We start from the raw sequence: 24,215 nt of genomic DNA, 5'->3' as shown, positions 1-24,215 counted from the left end.
ATCTTTTGAGAGCCGGCCAAGTGCAAAGCATTGTGGAGGATGCAGAGAGGCACAGAGCATGCCCCTTGCCCTCAAGGCATTTTGGGTCTTTCCAGGAAGGCTGGTATTTACAGGCAAATAAGAGGAAAGAATCTTATTTGTGTTTAAGGCATCACAGGACCATGGGCAAACACACACGGCTTGGAGATTTGTGCCCGATTCACTTGGTAAGGGAAAAGTAGCAAACCTTATTAGATAGTGGCCAGGTCATCCATCCATTCATTCATTCATTCATTCACTCACTCACCTGACAAGGATGTATTGAGCACCTACACCACGTACTTGGTGCATTCTAGGTGTCTGGGAGAGTGAGGTAAACAGGAACCATGAGACCCTTGCTCTCATGGGGCTTACCCTGAAAATTCACCAAAATATAGGTGAAGAGCTGAGTAAATAAGACCTTTTCAGAGAGTGACTGTGCTGTGAAGAAAGTACAGTGGGGCAGTGGACTAGTGGGGTGTGGGGGCAGCAGGATGGGCCCCCCTTTCAATGCAGTATCTGGGGAGAAGCCCCTCTGACCCCTGTTAGGGCTGAGACTTGGATGTGGAGGACAAGGTGGGCATGTAAAGATCTGCCAGAGGGCACAGGGAGTTCAAGGCTGGGAGGTGGGGACAGCCACATGGGTGTATTTTGGGGAATAGAAGGGCCAGAGAAACTGTGGGGCAAGGGACATGGCTTTATTCTAACTGGAGATGCAATGAACTAAATTCCTCATTTTCAACTCACTGCTTGCAGGGGCCCATTCTTTCCCTAACTGGAAGATTGTGATATGTAGAAAGCACTGACAAGGTTTAATTTAATTTAGATTGTTGAAGCCCATCAAATTATTCCATTCCTACCCCCCGGGCCCTTCTCTTTCCTGCCCTTGAATCTCATCTTCACTTGGTCCTTTGACAGGGATGACTCGCCTTGTGACGCGGAGTCCCTAAGCCATCTAATTTCCTGCGCATTATTAAAATTGTTAAAACACAAAATCCAGGTACAGTTGTTATCTCTTTTATTGATCCATACAGAAAAGAAACAGCCAAGAAAAGGAAAAAAAAAACCACGTGACCTTGGATCCATATCAGCTCAGCACAGCTGAACAGAGGCTGGGGAAATTTTCTGGTTGATGTGTGAGATTTCATTCTTGGAACAATGACGCTTCAAAACAATGATACCACCCATGGCTTTTGTTTATGGAGGGCTCATAGAGGCTGTCTGGTGCTGAGGGGTCAGGGAAGGAACTGCTTCTGCACAGGACATTCTTTGTCTCAGCAGGCACTTAGTGAGCACTTGGTGTGTACTGAGCCTGGCTCTAAGCACTTCACAGGCGTGATCTCATTGAATCTGCCTGACAGCCCTTGGAGAAGTGATATTATTAGCCCCATTTCACAGATAGGAAAACTGAGGCCTGGAATGGTGAAGTGTTTCCTGTTCATCACAGAGTAAGAGATGGCACCTGGATTAACAGCAGTCTGTTTCACAGCCTGTGCTGGTTGGTCCACCTGGTTGACTGATGCAGCTGGGCGACCTTGGCCCAGGTGTTTCACTTCCCTGTATCTCGGGTTTCTTCTCTGGAAAGTGAGGACAATAGTCACACTTTCCCGATGAGGCTGTTGAGAGGATCAGATGGGCGCCAGGAGCCTGGCAAGAGCTGCATAACTATGAGCTGTCATTGCATCTGAAAACCCGCCATTGGAAAAATAAGGCAGACGATCTTCTGTGGGAGCCACAAAAATCAGGATTCCAAGATGCCCCCACCTCTGCCTATACCCAAGGCTGTAGCTCCAACAGTCACAGTTAGTTCACCAAGATCAGCCTCCCAGATATCACGTAGGCTGTTCTCCGTGGGGTGTTAACACTCTCCTAGTAAGTGCTTCACTTGCGGCTTCTCTGGAGTTGCTGGTGTGTGCATATATTTGTGTGCTTGTATGTGTACGTGTGTGTGTATGTGTGTATGTATGGGTGTGTACGTGTGTGTGATTGTGTTTGTGCATGTGTGTGTACCCAGGTTACAGAAGGGGCTCTCGGGTCAGATGGCCTGAGATTTAACCCCACTCATCAGCTACTCATTAGCCCACAACCTATGGCAAATGACTTAACCCCGTGGTGCTTCTGTGTCCTCCTTCATGCCATGGTGACAATCATAGCCCTGACCTATAGGGTTGATATGAAGATTAGATGAATTAGTCTGTATGAAGCTCTTAGAAGGGGGCCTGGCACAAGACTGGTGCTGGACACATGTCATTACCACCCATGATCCCCAGGTGTCTACTGCACATCAGCCGTACGCAGGACCCTGGGGTGAATGCCACGTAGACCCCTTCCCCTCAGGCTGTGCCAGCCTGGGTGGAGGGGGAGTGTTCCAGCCCCACTGCTAACTAGCTGGGTGGCCTGGGCCAGCTTCTTCACCTCCCTGTGCCTTCATTCGCCTCTGGAAAGTGGGGACAATAGTCACACTTACCCGAGGATGACATTGAGAGGATTCAACAAGTGCCAGGAGCCCAGCTAGAGCTGCTTAGCTATGAGTTGCCATTCCTATCATTGTCATGTCTCTGTTTGTTCTCTGCCCTTGGCCCCTTCACTGTTCCTCCAGCAATCTAGATGCGTTCCTGCCTGGTGGTCCTGCCACTTCCTCTGCATGGCCCTCACCTCCCCTGGATCTTCATTTAGTGACTTCTGGTCACACATTGCTCCCTTGGGAGGCCTCCCAGCCAGGCCACCCAATGGAGCTCTTCGTCCACCACTGGCCACTCTCCAGCCAACTACAGCTGGGGAACAAATGCAGTCTGCTGCCTGTTTTTGTCAGTAAAGTTTTATTGGGATACAACCACATGGATCTGCCTGCGTATCACCTATGGCTGCCTTCTTGCTTCAAGGGCTTGGTTGACTACTTGCGACAGAGACTATATAGACCAGAAAGCCCAAAGCATTTTCTGTCTGATCGCTCTTGCTGCATGGAGGAGATGGGGTGGGTGTTGGATGTTGGGTGAGGTTGGGGTGAGACCTTCTGTCCTTGCACAGCATAGAGAATGCTGAGGGTTCCCAGACACTGGGCCTGCAGGCAGAGAGATTATGTTGAGCGAAGCTGAGTCTTAGAGGCCAGGTGGGCCCTGACTGTTCCAAGGGTGGGTCACATTTCTGTCCCCCAGCATTGTTGTCTGAGAAATGGAAGATTTAAGACTCTGGGACTCAGATAATGGCCCTTCTGCCTCTAAAGTCTTGCGTGTCTGCCCAAGGTCGTGCTGCCCATGACTTCACAGAAAGTTCGTCGGCTCCTGTTCTATTCTGCTATCCCATTTGATTTCCATCAACCCTGAGTTGGGTTCCCAGAACCCGACTCTGGGATGAGGATTTGAGAGTAAGAAGTTTATTTGGGAGGTGATTCCAGAAAACCCTACAAGGGAGTAGGGCAGTGAGATGGGGTTGGGGGTGTGCTATCACGCAAGTCCCCTGCTTCCCATCCATCGTTGGCAGAGGGACGCATCTGGGGTGTTAGCTCCCAGCACTTCCCAGGGGCCAAGAGAAGTCCTCAGCTAGAGCCTGGGGCTTGTGGTCAGATACCTGCCCAGCAAGGACTGGCCATGTATCGAGGGCATGTGGGCTGCACCAGCAGCTCTCACACCATCACAGCAACAATCACTTTCCAAAGGCATTTAGTTAAGTGAATTGCGCGTCTATGCCTATTCCCCTGTCTGATTGGGGCCTCATCACCTGGGCCTTCATGGAGGGTGGGCATCGACGAACACTGGCTGAGGGCAGCAGGAGTGTTTCTCTCCTTCAGTCTCTCTGCCTTCACAGGATTCCATGCTGCCCCTGCCCCTGCTTATATCTGATCTTATAAGCAGGACCAGATGTCATGATTCTACCACTCCTTCTGTTCATTTCTGGTTCTTTTTAGTTGAGTAGTTGCGACAGAGACAACCTTTTCTTCACCGATTTCCCCTTTTATATGTGCAAATTGGGAGCAACCCGATGGTCTCCAAGGCTGTGTCTGTCCCAGATTTGTAGCACACAAAACTCTTCCAGGCACAGCCACATTCAGCCCAGAAAGCTGAATGCATTGAATGATTCCTCTGGGATCCTTCTTCTTCTTCTTCTTTTTAATTTTTTTTGATTTTTTTTTGAGATGGAGTCGTGCTCTGTCACCCAGGCTGGAGTGCAGTGGTGCAATCTCACCTCACTGCAATCTCTGCTTCTTGGGCTTAAGCGATCCTCCTACCTCAGCCTCTTGAGTAGCTGGGACTACAGGTACATGCCACCACACCCAGCTAATTTTTTGTATTTTTTTTTTTAGAGCCATGTTACCCAGGCTAGTCTTGAACTCCTGAACTCAAGCAATTCATCTGCCTCAGCCTTCCAAAGTGCTGGGATTACAGGTGTGGGCCATCCTGCCCAACCTCCTTCTGTTCATTTCTGACCAGGCACGGTGACCTTGCCTGGGATAGCGAATGAGCCAGCACACTGAGCAAGAAACTCAGACAGCAACAGCTGGTTCAAGATTTGCCCCTCATGGGTTGTGGGAGCTTGGGTAGACACATAAGACTTTAGAGGCAGAAGGGCCCTTATCTGAGTCCAAGAGTCTCAAATCTTCAAATTTTCAGACAGGGACGTTGGGGTTTGGAAAAGTGACCCACCCATGGAACAGTCAGGGTCTACCTGGGCTCTAAGACTCAGCTTCACTCGACATAATCTTTCTGCCTGCAGGCTCAGTGTCTGGGAAGCCTCAGCATCCTCTATGCTGTGTGAGGACAGAGGATCTCCCCCCAACCCCACCCAACATCCAACGCCCACCCCACATCCAACACCCACCCCATCTCCTCCATGCAGCCAGAGCGATCATTCAATGCATCAAACCTAAGCATCACTCCTGCTGTCTAAATGCTTCTATGGCATCACCTGGCCCTAAAAATAAAGACGGAAGCTCCTAAATGTGCTGTGTCGGTGGAATTGGGTTTGATTGTGAGCAGCAGAGACCTAGAATAATAGAGGCCCAAATAAAGTATAAGAAACAGAGAAAAGGCCCCCGTACCTGGGCCCAGTCATCAGGGCTGAGTGTCAAGAGGACGGTCAGAGAGGTAGGCAGGAGCTGCATCTCAGGGGGCTGGTAGGAGGCTGGATTGCACTCTGTGTGTGTGGGATGAAGTCACAGGAGGATTTTGAGCAGGGGAGCCGCATGATTTTATTGTCTTTAAAAAGGTATACTTGTCTTAGTCTCCATATTACATTTGTTTCAATGACTATTAGGTTAATATCTATCCTCCCCAACCTCTACCCCAAATGAACTGTCTGTGGCTATAGGAACCACATCTATGTTTTTCTCAGCTTCTGTATGTATCTGTGTATGTCTTGCTTCTAGCACATTGCTTGGCCTGTGGCTGATACTCAGTGAGTATTTATAAAGGAGAGAAGGGAGGAGAGGAAAGGTGAGTCTTGAGCCAGGGCAACCCTTTCTTCACTGATTTCCCCTTTTATACATGTAAATTGGGAGTGACCTCATGGTCTCCAAGGCTGTGTCTTTCCCAGATTTGTAGCACGCAAAACTCTTCCACATCGATGCTCAGGTTGACTGTATGTTGAGCAAGAGTAAGTAACGATGGGAGCACGTTGACTGCGATTCAACCATCTAAAAAGACAGGGGCCTTCAGGCATGTGGGTTTGGCAACATTTGTCATCACCGAGGAGAGAGGTAACTAGAGGATGATTTATTGTAACCTTTTCTGGTGTGATAAGAGCCAGTTGCTTAAAGGGGGAAAACAGATCATCCATGGCCGCTTGCTTAAAGAGTTCTGTGAGTATTTGTTCTTCTTTTCAGCCATATAGAAACTTGGAACTACTTTCCTGTGTTCAGCAAACTTTACATCTTCTGTAGACTTCAATTACTCAGTTATCCGACCCGCTGGCTTACTCTGGAAGGGCCAGGTCCAATGGCTTTGGTTGTTCTAATCCTATGTACCCATAGACACATATTTTGAAGTGGAATCTTGTAACTTTAAGAAACAGCAGCCTCATTCAATCATTTCTCAGGATGGCCCATTAGTGGGAGGAGCTGCATCCAGGTCCACAGGATATACTGACAGGGGATATGTATCAGACGTGAGAGTCCCATATTGGTATTTTGGGTAGTAGAGGCTATAGTATTGGTACCCAGAGGTATTTTCACGTGAACAGCTCTGTGGTAAGATTTGGACCAAGTTCCTGGCTATGTAACTTTAAGTCTAATTATCTAGCCCTTCTGGGTAGATCTCCCAGTTACCTGTTATGTTTTAGCAAGTTTCTGCTTAAATTTACTGGATAGAGTTCTGTTGTTTGCAACTAAAGCCCTGACTCATACATGGTACAGGTGTGTGAAGCTGCCTACAGAGTACCAGAGAGGAAGATGGGAATAAAAGGGGGCACATGTACTTGGACTAAACTGGGACCCTGGAACCGGGAAGCTGGCACACGAGGTGGGCTATCTGCAATTGATGATACACATTTCCTTTTATTTAGTCATTGAGCAAATATCTATTGTGCACAAACTATCCCAGGTGCCGTGCTAGGTTCTGGGGGTAAAGTACTGAGCAAGACAAAGGTCCTGTTCTCACTGAGCTTCCATTCTGGTTGGAGAGATAGCAAGAGATGGAAAATGAATAAATAAGACATTTCCAGATTGTGTTAAGTGCTGTGAAGAATGGTTTGATAAAAAGTGATGACTGTGGAAGGCTGCTTTAGCCTGGGTGGTCAGGGAAGTGTTCTGAGGAAGCTACCCTTGGGGAGGTGGAGGAGCCAGCCATGCCATGTGCTGGGGAGCACGTGTCCCGGTGGACACGTGCTCCGGGCAACAGCCCGGAGCAAAAAAGGTCTCCATGCCAAAGGAACACTAAGGGCCAGATTGTGCAGGGCCTCTAGGGCACAGTAAGGAGTTTGGGTTTTATTTCACTACAATAGGAGGTCATTGGTGAAATTTAAGCAATGGAGTGACATCATGATGTGAATTTGTGAAAGTAGAGCTTGAGCCTGTGGGGGTGGTAGGGAGCAGGGGCACCTAACACAAGTGGAGAGCTGCTGTGGAGTGGATGTTTGTCCCCTCCAAACCTCGTGCTGCAATTTGATTCCCAATGTTGGAAGTGAGGCCTAATGAGGGGTGTTTGATTCATGGTGGCAGATCCCTCATAAATAGATTAATGTGCTCCCTTGTGGGTGAGGGAGTTCTCACTCTGTTAGTTCCCATGAGACGTGGTTGTTAAAAAGAGCCTGGAACCTCCCCATCTTGCTCTTTGTTCCTCTCTCGCTATGTGATCTCTGCATACACCAGCTCCCCTTCACCTTCCACCATGAGTGGAAGCAGCTCGAGGCCCTCATCAGATGCAGACATCCAATCTTGAACCTTCCAGCCATCAGAATCATGAGCCAAATATTTTTTCTTTATAAATTATGCAGACTCAGGTATGCCTTTATAGCAACACAAAACAGACTAAAACAGGAGCTGTTTAGAGACCTAGCACCCAGGGTTTTCACTGGGGCGGGTCCCATAGGCTCCCTCTGCTTAGCACACACCAGGATTCCAGATACATGGATGCCCAGCCTAAACCACATTGTTTGCAACAGGAGGCTATTGTAATTTTCCAACTAAGAGATAATGAGGGCTTGGATGAAGGTGGGGGTGATAGAGAAGAGAAAAGTGAGTGGATTAAGAATCTACTTTGGAGGTAGCACTGTCATAAAATGCTGATGGATTAGGTGTGGGGTGTGATAGAAAGTGAGTGCCAGACTTAGCCAAATGGACACAGATTATCATCGGAGAATCCATTACCATCATTAAGCACTTTAGAGTTCAAAAAATGCTGCTTTGTACATATCCTCTCTCGCTTAACCATGGGCAATTCACAGTAGAAAGGATCTTAGGGGACATCTAGTGTAACTGTGTACTTTGACAGGTGAGGAAACTGAGACTCAGGGAGGGGAAGTCTTTTTTTCAAGATTAGACAGAGAGTTCATTGCAGACACCATCTTGGAATCTGCATTCTTTGATTTCCAAGTAAATGATCTTTCAATATGCCATTTTTTATGAGAGGATTGGAAAGATTATAAACAATAGAATGTTAAAGCTGGAAAGGATCTTGTGCTGGTTCTTAAGCTACTGTTTCTCATCCCCAAACTCAACTTTTTAAATTGCATTCTATAATGCTGAACCTGAGACTTTACATTTATTCTTTATCAAGTTTGTTTCTTACTGGGTTCCATCCACTTGGGATAGCAGCCTGGGCCCAATCAGGGGATAGAAACCACACAGCGATTTAAACAGAGAAAATGTTACATAAGTAAGTATTAAACTACGATAAAAGAATAACTGTAGAATATTTTAAAAAGTATATATGGCTCCCTAGGGCTAAGAGAATGAACCCAAGGAAGGACAAACTTGGAAAAGGGCCCCTTCCTATGGATGGGGTTTAGAGCTCCTTGAAGAAGGTCATTTGCTGACCCCTGGCTTAGCTTGTTGGTATACAGGAAGAGCACCTAATGCAGTCACTAATATTCTAAAGTCATCAATCCCTTCTCTCCATCTCCACTGTTACCATTTTGGTCCAAGCCATCATCATCTCTCAACTGACTATTGCGGTAGTCTCCTGACTAGGCTCTTGGTTTTTGTCTTAACCCTGTATTAGGTCAGGTTTCCTAGAAGCAGAGCCCATGACGGAGGGCTTATGCATGTGACTTATTGAGAAGCTGCTCCTGAGAGAAGGGAGTGAGGGTGCAGAACAGGTCAGGAAAAAAAAGCTAAGCAAGGAAGGAGAGTAATTTCAGCCTGGTCCCACGGAAAGCCCGGGGGCATCAATTGTACCCCAGAGTTGGTCCCAGTCTGAGGCAGGGGGCTGGCATTTGCATCTCCATGCTAGTCATTGGCTATGGGCTGCCCTAGGATGAGTATGGGGGGTGCAGCTTATTGGGCAAGGAAGTTCTCATGTGGCCTAGGGCAGTACTCTGGGGAGGGGGACACCTGTGAGCCATTTTCAGACACCACTCAAAACGGCTGGGGCAGGCTGGGCGCGGTGGCTCATGCCTGTAATCCCAGCACTTTGGGAGGCCGAGGCGGGCGGATCACCTGAAATCAGAAGTTCAAGACCAGCCTGGCCAACATGGTGAAACCCTGTCTCTATTAAAAATTCAAAAAATTAGCTAGGCGTGGTGGCGGGCACTTGTAATCCCAGTTACTTGGGAGGCCGAGGCAGGAGAATCACTTGAACCTGCAGGGGCAGAGGTTGCAGTGAGCCGAGATTGTGCCATTGCACTCCAGCCTGGGCAACAAGAGCGAGACTCCATCTCAAAACAAAAAACAAAAAACAAACATAGTGGCACATGCTCAGTGAGGGGGATCCACACAAGGGTCTGATAGCATCCACTCCCACTCCAACAGTCTATTAATAGACAGTGGTCAAGGTGGTCCTCCTCTTTAAGTTCAAGTTCAGGTTCAAAGAGAGAATGGGTCAGTCTTGTAATGGGGATGGTGAGATTTGCTGGGCTGCTGTAGGATCTGCCAAGGGACATTAGAAGAAAGGCAGGAAACCACACTGGGGTTAGAGTCCCACAGAATTTTATTTCAGCTCTGGCCCTTTCTGGCTGTGAGGTCTTGGGTAAGTGTCTTCTCTCTCTGGATGCATTTCATCGCCTAAAAATGGGACACCCACACCTGCCTGAGGGACTAGTTCTGGTATCATCCTCTGAAGCCTACCACCGCTGCTGCTGCTTCATGCATTGGCACTAATTTTGAATGCCTTGTTGGATGTTCACATAGGTTAAAAAGCTGCTTGAAATGATCTGAGCCCAGAACTGAATTCCATTTTACATAGAAATAATTTTTTTAATTTTTTTTTACTGTTTTAAACTGAGTTTTACCACACTGTTCCCATGGTGTAAACTACTGGAAGACTGTACTTTGTTTTTTTCAAGATTTATTGAATGTTGCTCACCAGTTTGAAAAAAATCACCTTACCAATGGCAGAGCCTCTTGCGGTGTCTGAGTTGCCCAAAACAGTATAGCTGTAGTCAGTCCCCATCTGTGACTTCGTTCACTGTGATTCTGCATCCAAGTTCCAGCATCTGATGACGTTATTACATGTTCTACCTTAGTCATGCCAGGTGTATTAGTCTGTTCTCAGGCTGCTATGAAGAAACACCCAAGACTGGGTAATTTATAAAGGAATGAGGCTTAACTGACTCACGGCTCTGCAGGGCTGGCGACGCCTCAGGATACTTTCGATCAAGGCGGAAGGGGAAGCAGGCTTGTCCTCCTTCACATGGTGGCAGCAAGGAGAAGTGCAGAGTGAAGTGGGGGAAAAGCCCCTTATAAAACCATCAGATTATCCTGAGAACTCATTTACTGTCACGAGAAAAGTATGGAGGTAACCACCCCCGTGATTCGGTGACCTCCCCTCAGGTCCCTTCCATGACACGTGGATATTATAGGAGCTACAGTTCAACATGAGATTTAGGTGAGGACACAGCCAAACCATATCACCAGGGCACTTACATGTTGAGCTATGTTTTATTTTATTATAAATTCCTTTCTTGTTCTCTTTATATCCCTCTGGGGAAATTATGTTGATTAGGAAATATGCCTGTAGCTAGGTTATACTTTCTATGAATTTCATTTCAGTTGAGTAAAGGGGAAGTGATAAAATATTTGTGTTAAAAGCCTGGCATTGACTCTGATAGAGTTGAGAATCACACATCTACAAAGAATTAGCAACATCTTCTCTTTGTATAGGGAGCCCACAGTCTCACTGAGAGATACCTTGGAGCTCTTTATTAATTTGAGCCACATTTTACAAGGAAGGACTCTTTTCTGTCCTCTCCCAACCACTGTCCTTTGCTAGGACTCCTTAAGAGGGGGTATTTTCCCTCTTAAGCAGTCTGCTGGGGACCTGTGTAATCATTTAGCCCACATCCTGGGCCATGTCAGCTCTCCTGGAATTGTCCCTGCTAGCGTGAGTGTGGCTGTCTCACTCCCCTCTGCTGGAGGAACAGACCTGGACTCCTGCCAAACTGAGGTCCCTGCCTGGTGAGTAAGTAATTTGTTTCCTCCATAGGAGATGGAGCGACAATCAAGAAACAAACAAACACATTTTTTTAAAAAAAGGCATAAAAGCTTAGTCATGCAAATCAAGGCAGAGGAGAGTGGGTAAAGAAAAGGGCCTTATTCATATTCTGCAACTTCAGCACGCCCTGGCCCATGGGCCGATTTCTATTAAAACACTCAGCCTAGAGCAGCCAACACTCCGGCTCATTAATAAAGGTTTGTCCCAAGTGGAGTAAACACCACCCGTTCCCAGGACACCCAGAAGCAGAAAATTAACCAGAGGTGAACTGGGTCATTAGCTGCGGCACAATATGGGTCATCCTAGATTAATTTAGTTCCCTTCAGCTGGAGGCTCAAAGAGAGTGACCGGTTCTCATAGCGGGGAACAGTGACTTAGCAGCGTGTTGAGGTCTCTTGGATACCAGGCCAGGAGCTGTCATTATGATTCATGGCGCCTCTGACATCACTCAGTGGTTTTGTGATGCAAAGTTCACATGTCTGAGCACAGATAAGGGACTCTGAATATGTGTGTATTTGTTGTGTGCATGCCCGCAGAATGGGACACAGAGACTCACTCTGTTCATCAGGGATTTGTTTTAATCAGGTATGGTAAGACCCCCAGACACAGAAAGGACTGTCATCCGGGAAGACATTCACTACATTCTAGGTCCCGAGAAACGGGAGACATGGCATGCTCTGCAGGGCCGCACGGGGAACCTGGGAACCCGGGAACCGTGTTCTGCAGGGCCACACGGGGAACCCTGGGAACTTGGGAACTGTGCTCTGCAGGGCCGCACGGGGAACCTGGGAACCCGGGAACCGTGTTCTTCAGGGCCACACGGGGAACCCTGGGAACCCGGGAACTATGCTCTGCAGGGCCACATAGTGAACACTTCCTTTCAAGAGGAAGAGGGAGGAAGTGAGACATGAGCAGGAGACTTTATTGAGGAATGAATGGGTAGGCAGAGTCACCAGGCTTAGGGTTGTTAGTTTGAGTCATTTCGGCAGGCTCTGGGACACAGGAGCTGTTCCTAGTTGTCTGGTACCTGGCCCTGGAGAGGGAGAGCCCAATAAAAGAGGTGGTTGGTAGAGGCCGGGCGCGGTGGCTCACGCTTGTAATCCCAGCACTTTGGGAGGCCGAGGCGGGCGGATCACGAGGTCAGGAGATCGAGACCACAGTGAAACCCCGTCTCTACTAAAAAATAAAAAAAATTAGCCGGGCGTGGTGGCGGGCGCCTGTAGTCCCAGCTACTCGGAGAGGCTGAGGCAGGAGAATGGCATGAACCCGGGAGGCGGAGCTTGCAGTGAGCCGAGATTGCGCCACTGCACTCCAGCCTGGGCGACAGAGCGAGACTCCGTCTCAAAAAAAAAAAAAAAAAGAAAAGAGGTGGTTGGGGCATGTGGGCTCTTGATTTGTTTTTCATTTGCAAGACATGCTCCAGATGAGTTGTTTCCTCTCTCTTAGGAATTGGCAAGCATGGGAAGAGCACGCTGTCCAGGGTCGGCAAGGCCTGGAAATGTCAGCGCATCAGAATACTGAAAATAAAAGACTCGGTCAGTACTCATACATAGACATGACACACACATATACACACATACGCAGACTCACACATGTGAGCAGCTGAGTTAAAAATGCCTTCCATTCCTGGAAGCAGGAGTCGTATCACTTTCTCCAAAGCATGCCTTTTTTTATACAATGGTGTGCTTTAGGTGCAAGAACACTTGAGAAATGGCAAAGATAAAGTTAAACACCTGTAATCCCAGCACTTTGGGAGGCCGAGGCAGGCGGGTCACGAGGTCAGGAGATCAAGACCATCCTGACTAATACGGTGAAACCCCGTCTCTACTAAAAATACAAAAAATTAGCCGGGCACGGTGACGGGAACCTGTAGTCCCAGCTACTAGGGAGGCTGAGGCAGGCGAATGGCATGAACCTGGGAGGTGGAGCTTGCAGTGAGCCGAGATAGCACCATTGCACTCCAGCCTGGGCGAAAGAGCAAGACTCCATCAAAAAAAAAAAAAAAAAAAAAAAGATATAGTTAAACAAATCCAAGTGTTATAATTCTGCATTATGCATATGTTTTGACTTTTCATCTTTTATTCAGAGAGGAAGAAAACCAAATAGAGTAAACGAAACCCAGCCAACCAGCTCAGTTTCACGTGGGCAGAACCAGCAGGAAATTGAAAGGGGAGAGAAGCCCCTCGCCAAAGCCGCCTCCAATTGCACTGGGAAGCCCACCACAGGCCACCACTTGGGCTGGGAGATTCGTCAGCAGGCATTGGCCTGCGACAGTCACACTTCCTCCTCCTCAGTCTGAGATGCCCCAACCAGATTGCAGAGGCCCGATGGGGAAGGAGCAGCCTCCGTGGAGGCCCGCCTGGTTTTCCAGCCCTGGACTTGCAGCCGGGACATGAGGGCTCTCTCCTACTCTCCCACCCCTCCTGCTGGTGAAGCAAGCCCCTCCTGCTCATAAGGGAGCTTTCTCTGCCCTGGAAGATGCTTGGAAACTTGGCGATGCTTCCAGACCTGCAGGCGCCGGGGGCCTGTCCACTCCTCCTCCCCCTTCTCCTGGACTTACTGACCTTCCTTCTGTGCCACAAACAGCCAGGTTCTTTCCTGACCCAGGGACCCTGTGTGACCGACCATGCTCCTCCCGGATGCTGTCCCCAGCTCTGTGCATGGCTGCCCCTTCTCACCTTTCAGGGCTCTGCCAGGTGTCACCTCCTAGGTGAGCACCTCCCTGACCACCCTGTCCCCAGGACCCCCCTCCACCAAGGCACTTCCTAGCATGTCGCTCCATTTCCTCTTCTCAGGACCCCGCATCACCATCTGAAATGAATTTGAGCATGTGTTGACTTGGGGAACATCTCTCCCTCTTCTTACCTGTGTGTGAACTCCAAGGAAAATCAGTGACTGACCTGACTTACGGACCTGTGTCCCCAGCGCCTGTAGCGGTACCCAGCCCAGAGGTGCTGGCGCCCATGATACTGATGACTCCGAGGGTGAGCCTGGCGTCCAAGTCCCGGGCTCAAGTCCTGATACAGCTGTTCCCAGGCACCTGACTTTGGGAGAGATGCCTCCTCTCTGGGTCAAGGTTTTATCCTTTGTGGCGTGAACCAATACTCCAATATCCATCAGTCACGACTGCTGGGGCTCAAAGACCAAGGTGACATATGTCAAGGTGCTTGGCCAACTCAGAGAGTTGTGCAAAGAGAAGTGACCATGTTAAGTTGCTGGCCCACGCCTGGGTAGAAGTCAGGGAGTGGGCTAAGGAAGAGCATGGTGATGGCCCGCCTGGCGGAAGTCTGCAGTGTGTGGGTGTGTGTGTGCAGATGTGTTTGTGCATGCGTGTTATTAATGTTGTTTAATTGCCATTCAGGCTCCATAAATAGTAGCTAATTCTTCCTATGTGCCGAGCATATACACTCACTTAATTCTTGCAACAGCCCTGCGTGGTAGGCACTGCTGTTACCACATCATCCCCATTCTACAGATAAGGAAACTGAGGCAAGGGAGAAGAAATGACACAATCTCCTGGACCCTCTCAATGCCATTGTGGACAACACGCCACCTGAACTCACGTTTCCAGGCTCCACTTGGCCATTTCTGTGACTTCAAGTTCCCCAGTCAAAGCTTAAATTCATCACGCTGGTGTCCATTGAGGATAAAAAAGTGATTAATTTTCTGCAGCTCACTTCTCTTTCTAGGTTAAATCTATTTTGGTAGGGAGGCTGGGGGGACTGGGAATATGCTATTGATCAATCTAGAACGTGTGGAGGAGTGGACAGCAGTTTTTAATCAGATGAGACCTTCAACCCCGGCACAGACCATCAATTTGCAGGTTCTCCTGGGACATGGATGTGGTGCATGGGGCTGAGTTCACCTGTGGTGGGGACATGTCAACTCCTTCTGGGGTTTCAGGGCTCCACTTGAACAGACCCAGTTCTCGTGACACTGTAGGCAGAAGAGAGCAGCACGTGTCACATGGGGCTGGGGCTGGGGTCTTCTGAACACCCTGAAGGGGCATCTCTGGGTTTCACCTACCTGGACGGTTTCTCTCTGTTTTGCTAGTTCTTACTGGGCTTCCCTTTGTGGGAAACAACCTTCCTCCACTACGGGTTTTTTTTTTTTTTTTTTTTTTTTTTTTTTTTTTTTTTTTTTGAGACAGGGTCTCACTCTGTCACTCAGGTTGGAGTGCAGTGGCTTGATCAGGGCTCACTGCAGCCTCGACCTCCCAGGGTCAAGCAATCCTCCCACCCCAGCCTCCCTAGTAACTGAGATTACATGCCCGGCTAATTTGGGTTTTGCCATGTTACCCAGGCTGGTCTCAAATTCCTGGGCTCAAGCAATTCGCCCACTTCGGCCTCCCAAAGTGCTGGGATTACAGGCATGAGCCACTGTGCCTGGTCCCCTTCCCCAACTCTTAATCCCCCAACTCCCCAGCTCCAAGATTGGCAAGTGACCCAGACCCAGCCGATCAAACATATTCAGGGATGGCATCAGGAGGTGGGTTCATGAGTCCAGTTTGTCTGATCTGAGTCAGTCCCTGGACTTCTGCTGGGGAACTAGGTAAGAGGTTTCTCTTTTCTACTGTCCTTGCTGGGCTGATGGGAGGATCAGGATCTGCTGGGGCATCTTTGCCACCTCATGAGAACTGTGTGACCCAGAAGGGAGCCCACCCAGGAGGATGCCAGCCTGAGAAATGGAAGCAATCCCTTCCTGATGACGTCATTTTGCACCAAGATCCAGCTGTGCCTGTAGTCAAATACTGCTGGGCCATTAAGTTTCTGGAGTGAAGATATTCATGTTTTGGCTCACTTAAGTTTGAGTGGGTGTTCTGTCCTTTGTGATCAAGAGTGCTGCCTGATAGAGGTTGCAGTGAGCCGAGATCGTGCCACTGCACTCCAGCCTGGTGACAGAGAGAGTCTCTGTCTCAAAAAAAAAAAAAAAAAAGTGCTGCCCGATAGATGCTGCCCGATAGATGACAGTTCCCCCTTTTTGTCTCAGTGACTTTTAGAGCTTTTGGAGGTCTGCTGTGGGGGGCCTAGGCTGTAGCGAGGAGATTCATATTTGTCCTGTATTCTTGGGAAACCTTTGAGCTAAGGTTGGACTGAAATGGCCTCAGGTGCTCTAATCAAATTGAGACCTGGTCCAATCCCTGTGGGCTCCTAAACCAAAGGTGAATAAGGTGCCTGCCTAGCAGGAGGTTGTAACCCCCAGGCTGATGGTGGAATGAGAGCTGGGAGCCTGGATGGAGCAGATGTAAGCAGACAACAGGATGAGATTCGAAGGCCACCGCTAAGAATGACATTGAAGATCAAGACCTGTGCTGTCCTCCATGGCAGTCACTGGGCACCTGGGGTTATTTCAGTTTATATCAATGAAAGCCAAATAGCTTTAAAAATTCAGTTCCTCAGTCACGCTAGCCACATGTTGAGTGCCCCATAGTCACATGTGGCTAGCAGCTGCCATATTGGACAGTGCAGACACAGAACATTTTCACCATGTGCAGAAAGTTGTACTCAACAACACGAGACAGACATATAAGATTTTGAGTCCAGAAAACATCAAGTTGGAGAGAGGTGGTAGCAAGAAAAAAAGAGCAACAATAAGGGGGACTGTGACCAAGAGGCCCCCACTCATTCATTCCATCCTTCCTTCATTCATCTCTTCACCTCACATTGATTGAGCTCCCATCAGGCACCCTCTATGGCTGTGGGCTCCAGGGAAACACAAAAGAATTACACAGATGTAGCCTCAGACCACACAGAACTCATGTTTAGTCTGAGGAGTCAGACACTAAAGGAGGTAAATAAGTCACTAAATAAGACAATTCCAGAAAATAATAAATGCCAACATGAAAAGAGAGCAGGTAATAGTACAGAGCGTCTTTAGTGGGAGGATCAGGCCTCAAGTTTGGGGAGACGTGTCATCTTTGGGCAGCTAAAAACTACAGGGCTCAGAAAACCTCAGACATACAGAAAGGAGAGGAATGCGCTGCTCTATAGCCCACTCCCTGGAAGGCTGGGAAGCCCTGGTCCAGGGAAAGCACGGAGTTCTAGGAGTTGGGAAGGGGATCCGACCACAAGGACAGGAAGTGGACAGGGGCTTCCGGGAAGCAGAGAAGAAACGAAGCGCAGAAGTGGCCATGGGGCCATCGTGGAGTCTGTTTCATGGACAGAAACACAAAGGGGCTGTTAGGAACAGCCACCCCCGGCCAGCCCCGCCTGTGATTGTGACCTGACACACGTGGTTTGTGAAGGTTGTTTGGTGACTTCGTGTTTCTGAGGCATTTCGCCTCTCGGCTTTTGGAACCTCCGTGAGTGGACTTTTCTCTTGGGGCTCACAGTATTTTACCCCCTTCGGGGAGGTAGCTGGTTGTAGTTTAGCAAAACAGCCAGTGACATCGCTGCTCCTTCAGCCTCTGCAGACAGAGCTGCAAGATCCTGGAGGCCTTTTTAATCCCCAGAAACAAAGTTCGCAGGAGGCCACAACCTTTGGTGGTGGGGAGCGGAGTCAGCAGCGGGAGAGGAGAGGCCCTTAGGAGAGACTGAGCCGCCGGGCCATCGAGGGAACCTGGGCCAGGGATGAGGCACTTCAGCCCCCGGAGCAGCTGCAACAGCAGAGTCTGACTTCCCAGCAAGGAGCTCTGGCTGCAGGTTTGTTTTCTTTGAGCAAAACCTCAGAAACAAAGACGCCTATGATGACCTCTGCACATAGGAACTTTCCATTTCTGCATTACGCAGGGCATATGTGTGTCATTTAGGTGTTAAAACGGACCAAAATGTGTTCTCCCACCCGGAAGCAAGCAAAGCCAAGCCCAGCTGCGGTTCCCTGACAGTCCAGTGAATTCAGCCAAAGGAAATGGCCCCACATGGAGGTGGGTGAGGCCCAGGGAGGACGATTGTGGTGGGAAACTCAACAGGCGGAAATGTCTTGGTTTCTGAGCAGGCTGGAGGTTTCCCAAGGGCCGGGGAAGTTTCAGCCCTAGTAGCTGCAGGATTCTCTCAGGGCAAGTGACAGAAGACCTGATGACTCCGGTGGCTTAGCTGAGAGTGCATTAATAGGCTTGACCACTTGTGCTCGATCTTCAGGCAAGCTGGGTCTGACCCCTGGACACCATCCCCTGGAGCCCCCGGCCTCCACGTGTCCACCCACTGCCATGGTCATGGCTCCTTGGCAGGAGGAGGCCCAGCAGCCTCCAGGTGCCCCTGCCTGGTGCTAGCTGCCCACTGAAGCTCTAGCCTCACACTCTCACGTTCAAATCCAGGGACAAAAGCGGATCCCACAAAGACCATGAGAGTCACCCTAAACGGTCAGCTAAGGTCCTGCCTTCACTGAGCCCATCGCTGTCCAGGGCAAGTGGTGCTGGCTGGGCCAGGTCCAGCTCCCGTGTCCACCCTGGGAACTGAGGTTCAGGGTCAGCTCACCCTAGACACATGGATTGAGTGGGGAGGGTGAATCCTCAAATGCTAATCAGGTTCCGTCATACAGAAGGGGAAGCGGAGGCAGGAGGATGCAACAAGACCTGTTCCCTCCTCTAACGGCACTCGTAGGACAGCCCAGCCACATATTCAAAGAATATTGAAGGAATAGGATGGTTGGTGTGGTTGGTGTGGAACAAGGTTCATAAATTCTGGATTTAGCTTTGAGGGCTTCAGCTGACCTGAGATTTATACCTGTGCAGGTGGTTGCTGAGTAGGGTGACCACTACTGTCTCTCTCCATCACCCAGGGCTGTGCTCAGCTCAAAGCCACAGAAGCCCAGGCACGGTGGCATCTCCGGGGGGAAGTTGCCTTATTCCAGATTCACAGGTCCAGAGGCAAAGGGGCCAGGGCAGGTGTGGGGCCGCAGGATATCGCCCTGGGCCTGGCTCCTTCTGCCTTTCTGCCGCCATCCTCAGCTGGTGCCTTTACCTCGAGGCCTCCTGTGGTTGCTGGTGCTGCCACGCTCAGCCTCCTGTCTGCCTCCAGATGGGAGAGGAGGAAGGAGGAGGTGAGAGCAGGAAAGAGCTTACATAAGAGATCACATTTTCCCAGAATCCCCAGCAGCTGCCTGTTCTCCCCCTCCACTGGGCTAGAGCTGTGTCACACAGGCTGAGCAGCCAGGAAGCTGGGCACCATCCAGGGAGCGTGTGATCGTCAGGGTCCTGTTGGTAAGAAAAGGGCATGTGGGTAGACATCTGGAGTGCCTGTCATGGTTCAATTAACTGGCTAAAGGGATTTGTGGGTGTGCAGCTGCTTTCAATCAAAAGTACGTAATTCACATCTTCCCAGACACAGATTCCTGCTTTTGAGTAATGAAGGCAACCAAACCACATGACCCTGCCTGCAAAGATTCCACCCGGACTCCCGGTTCCTCCAAGGAACCGTCATGTGGTTCAAATCCAACAGAAATTCTCTAAATCTCCACCCTCCTCAGGGTGCAGAGTTGGCTGCTTTTCTGTGCCCCTCGCTGATCACCGCAACCCCTGGGTGCCTCGGCCTGCGAAGCCCCAGCTGTCCTCCGTCTGCAGACAAGCCGAGGTATGAAAGCCTCCTCGCTGGCCCAGGAGCCTGTCATTGTCCTCCAGCAGCTCTAGCCTGGATGTGGTCCCAGAGATAAATCACATCTCTTTAAAAAGCCACGGTGGCCCATTATTTCTGCTTGAAAATACCCCTGGCTCTCTGCTGGCGAGCTGGGTGACAGGCCCCGGCTGTTGTGCTCAGCGCTGCATAGAGTCACGTCAGTCTGTCGACTTGTGTAGTGAGCAAGCTGGTAGCTTCAGATGGCGTGCACATGAAATCCTGTCCTGGCATCCAGGACTTGGCTGGGGGTTGCAGAGAGAACCACATCTGCAGAAGAGTTGGTAATATTTTAGTCCCAGCCTCATGTCCTTGTGAAATGCCCTGTTCATACTGGGCTACAGGGGCAGGAGCAAAAATGATACAATGACAATTCCTGGGCTGTGTTCTGCAATATTCTGCAACACTTCATCAAGAAAACTCCAATCTTTAAAAATAGACTGAGCACAATTAAACAATCACTATAGTTTTTTTTTTTTTTTTGAGACGGAGTCTCACTCTTTTGCCCAGGCTGGAGTGCAGTGGCACGATCTCCGCTCATTGCAAGCTCCGCCTCCCTGGTTCACGCCATTCTCCTGCCTCGGCCTCCTGAGTAGCTGGGACTACAGGTGCCCGCCACCATGCCCGGCTAATTTTTTTGTATTTTTAATAGAGACAGGGTTTCACTGTGTTAGCCAGGATGGTCTCGATCTCCTGACCTCATGATCCTCCCGCCTCGGCCTCCCAAAGTGCTGGGATTACAGGTATGAGCCACCGCGCCCGGCCCACTATAGATATTTCAACCAGAGGAATATAGTGAATCATCATCTACCCATCACGCAGGTTCAACAGCTCTCAGGGTTTTCCCCCTTCCTTCCAGCTCTTTCCCCTCTTTCTGACAAATTATTTTAAAGCAAATCCCAGACCTCAAGTGGACATTTTCTAACAAAGTTGCAATATCCTAATCATCTCCAATGTTCAAATTTCCCCAGGTGTTGCACAGATATTTTTTTCTGGTTGCTTTTCCAGAAATTCAATGAGGACCACACGGCATTTGGTTGTTAAGTTTCTAACTTCCTTTTGGTTGACAGTGATCCCCTCTCCTTCATTTTACTTTTAATGCCACTGCTTGTTGAATTCCTGGGAGCAGTTGCTCTGTGGGATGCCCCACATCCAGGATTTGTCCGTCTGCTACCTCAAGGTGTCATTTTAATTCCTTCCACAGGTGGATGCCGCTGGACATCCTTGCCAAGGTGTATCAGTTTCAATTAAACCCAGAATGGGGTGTTGGAGCTCAAAGGACCCATTGTCAAGCCATTGCTTGAGCAAAGGAAGGTGTGTGGTTTCTTTTTGTTTGTTTTTATTTTTTTTTCTTCCTGTTGCCCAGGCTGGAGTGCAGTGGTATGATCTCGGCTCACTGCAACTTCTGCCTCCCAGGTTCAAGCGATTCTCCTGCCTTAGCCTTTTGAGTAGCTGGGATTACAGGCGCGTGCCACCATGCTCAGCTAATTTTTGTATTTCTTTAGTAGAGATGGGGTTTCACCATGTTGGCCAGGCTGGTCTCAAACTCCTGACCTCGTGATTTGCCTGCCTTGGCCTCCCAAAGTGCTGGGGTTGCAGGTGTGAGCCACCGTGCCCGGCCTGTGTTTTAAGATGATTTCCTGGATTCTTGTTGAACTCAAGGCAGGTGTTTGCTCCCAGGCTTCACCATCAAATTCCCTAACGGCTGTGTTCTGGGTTGAGTCACTTTAATGAGCTACCCTGCCGTTCCCAGGTGAGATGTCAATTAGAATTTGCAGTCCCAATAACAGGGCCACGTTCTCACCACCTGAAGAAACCCTAACAGTCGAGACAGAATGAATGAAGGACGGATCAGTGGGCTGGGTCTATATAAGCACACCCATATGGTAACCCAAGGGCATGTTATTTTGGTCTGAGTTATCTCCTGAGTCATGGACGTGAGTCTGGGAAGGTCAAGGTTCGCTTGTTATCGTTATGGAAAGACACTGACCCTGTGTGCTGGGCTCTGCCGTGGGCGCCTTCTTATTACATCCTCAGAACAGCCTCAGGATGGCTCATGATTCCCTCATTCACAGACAAGGACGCGAGGCTCAGGAAAGATACATTTGCACAAGGTCTCACATCTTGTAGGTCTGGGTTCAGCCTGGACCCACGGTTTCCACGCTTGCCCTGACCCTTCATTCCCTCCATTCCCTCCCAGCAGCCAATCAGTGGCTGTCCAGACATGCACACCAGCTGTGCTGCACCCCCACCATACAAACTCCTTCAATCACTTCCCACTGCTCCCCATGTGAACCCCAGGAGAGCTTACCCTGTCCCAGGAGGCTCTGCCTGATCCACACTCCCCCACCCCTTCCTGCATCCCTGCAACCTGCTCTCCCTACGTCCTCAGTCCTGGCGTCCTCTCTGTTCCCTGGACTTGTCCAGCCCAGTCCTGCCTCCAGATCTTGGCACCTGCTGTGCCTTTGACCTGGCGTGATCTCCTGATGGCCGTTACTGGGCTGGAATCTTCTCAGTCCTCAGCTTGAGCTCAAAGCTCACCTCTTCAGAGAGGCCATCCTCACCTCCCCAGCCAATGTGGCCTTTCTTCCCTTTGCTCTTTCAATTCCCAGTTTATTTCCTGTAGAGCAGTTTCACCCTCTTCACCAATCTTGTTTTTTATTTCCTTGTTTATTGTGCCTCCTTTACCAGAACGTTCACCCTCTGAGGCCCTGGGCCAGGTCTGTCTATTCACAGCTCTAGTGCTCAGAGAAGTCACTCCATAAATAAACAAATACTTTGCTCAGAAAATTGTGGATACGTAAGTGAAATAGGTCTGAATAAATGAATTAAATACAAAGCAAATGTGAGTCATCTTTCCCAAGTAGTCATATCATGATGTGAACAACAACAACAAAAAAGGAATGGGGGGAGAATAGAATGCCTGCCTGGGGGAAGCTGGGGAAGCTGGGCTGTGTCCCTGGACTTCCATTCCAGCAGGAACAAGTGGAAACAGACTCCAAGGATTTCCACCGGACAGTGGCATGGTCGGACACTGTTTCCATGTCTGGTCGATGGAGCAGTGCCCCATGTTATGGCTGGCACGGTGCTGCCTGCCCTTCTGGGAGCATGACGACCACACACTGGCCCTCTCAAGGCATGGGAACCCTTGGCTGTTTGTTTATTTATTTATTTATTTATTTATTTATTTTTGAGATAGAGTTTCACTCACTCTTTTGCCCAGGCTGGAATAAAGTGGCATGATCTCAGCTCACGGCAACCTCCAGTTCCTGGGTTCAAGTGATTCTCATGGCGCAGACTTCCAAGTAGCTGGGATTACAGGCCTGCACCACCACACCTGGCTAATTTTTGTGTTTTTAGTAGAGATGGGGTTTCACCATGTTCCTTAGACTGGTCTCAAACTCCTGGCCTCAAGTGATCCTCCTGCCTCGGCCTCCCAAAGTGCTGGGATTACAGGCATGAGCCACCGCGCCTGCCCCCCTGCCTGTTTATTATCTCCTTTATTATTAAATTCCAAAGAGCTTTGGATGAATCTCTGTTTTTTTCTCCTCTCTCTATCCCAGGGGATGTTCTCAGGCCTGATGGAGTCACTGAGGGACCCTGATGAGGGCCCTGAATGGGAAGGAGACCTCTTCATCCCCAGGCACAGGGAGACCAGCTTGTGCAGTATTTTCCTCCCCTGCATTTCAATCCAGCTAAAGGCAGCCTTCACTTCTTGCTTCACTTCAGGGGTCCCCATCTCTGAAGCCACATTCACCTGAGGCGACTTCTTCCTTGTGACCCGACATCGCATTTATGATGTTTTTATTCCAGAACCACCTGAGAGAGAAAAGAGAACTGGTTATAAAAAGGAACTGCTTCTCTTAATGACTGTTAAACTCCAGAGTGAACTGCCCAAGGGCAGGAAGCAGTGGGGCCTGGGGGATTTCTGAAAGCAGGGGCCATCCATCACCTGGCCCTGCCTCTGGCTATGTGCTGCCTTCTGCAGACCTCATCACTGCTGTCCTCTGTGGCATTTAATCAATGGCCTTTCTAGGGGTTCTGAGTGATGCTGTCTCTTGTCAGATGAGAATCCACCTGCAGCTGCCTCTGGAAGGAGTGTTCCAAAAGATGGGGGGTCCCAGATTCTCCCTCTGTTGGGTGGGGGGGAGGTCACAGGAGATGCTTTGGCCCCTGGCAGCCCTTGGGGTTCCTGAAACTCCACAGGGGCAGTGACAACAAGGAACATGCTGCGGACCAGGCTCCTCCAGGCTCAGCCCTAGAGGTGGGACAGAAGAGATGCCCAGAGCTCTGGGCCCCTACAAGACCCAGCTCCCTCGTCCGCTTACAGCCGTGGCTCTGCCATCACCTACCTGGAACCTGGCAGGCTGTTCTTACCTCCCCTCTATCCCTGGTCATGTCAGCAGCCAAGAAGCCCAGGACCCAAGTCCTCCCTCATCCCCACTCCAATCTCCCCCAGCTCTGAGGCATGAGGACCCCCCAACTCTTCCTGATACCCTTGCCCCCCTCCTACTCTCTGAGCCTGGGGTCCCCTTACTATCCTCCCTCCACCTTCTTTTCCCCACAGCAT

General features: G+C 49.7%; 2 long non-coding RNA genes across 4 annotated transcripts; both read left to right on the top strand.

The window, feature by feature from the left end:
* Positions 1–11,562: 11,562 nt before the first annotated feature.
* On the top strand, positions 11,563–23,562 carry LOC129474576 (uncharacterized). 2 transcript variants are annotated; one of them, XR_010119331.1, is made up of 4 exons: positions 11,563–11,684; positions 12,546–12,634; positions 20,850–20,959; positions 23,209–23,562. It is a non-coding gene; the product is annotated as an uncharacterized lncRNA (long non-coding RNA). The 2 variants fall into 2 exon arrangements; XR_008654571.2 differs by lacking the exons at positions 20,850–20,959; positions 23,209–23,562 and adding an exon at positions 13,186–14,311.
* LOC129474577 (uncharacterized) lies at positions 17,419–20,440 on the top strand. 2 transcript variants are annotated; one of them, XR_008654573.2, is made up of 4 exons: positions 17,419–17,740; positions 17,848–17,961; positions 19,503–19,606; positions 20,298–20,440. It is a non-coding gene; the product is annotated as an uncharacterized lncRNA (long non-coding RNA). The 2 variants fall into 2 exon arrangements; XR_008654572.2 differs by having other exon boundaries at positions 19,364–19,606.
* Positions 23,563–24,215: the final 653 nt, after the last annotated feature.

The sequence above is a fragment of the Symphalangus syndactylus genome, chromosome 24 (assembly GCF_028878055.3).
Source record: "Symphalangus syndactylus isolate Jambi chromosome 24, NHGRI_mSymSyn1-v2.1_pri, whole genome shotgun sequence".
In the NCBI taxonomy this organism is placed as follows: domain Eukaryota; kingdom Metazoa; phylum Chordata; class Mammalia; order Primates; family Hylobatidae; genus Symphalangus; species Symphalangus syndactylus.
This window is presented reverse-complemented; position numbering and strand designations above follow the sequence as displayed.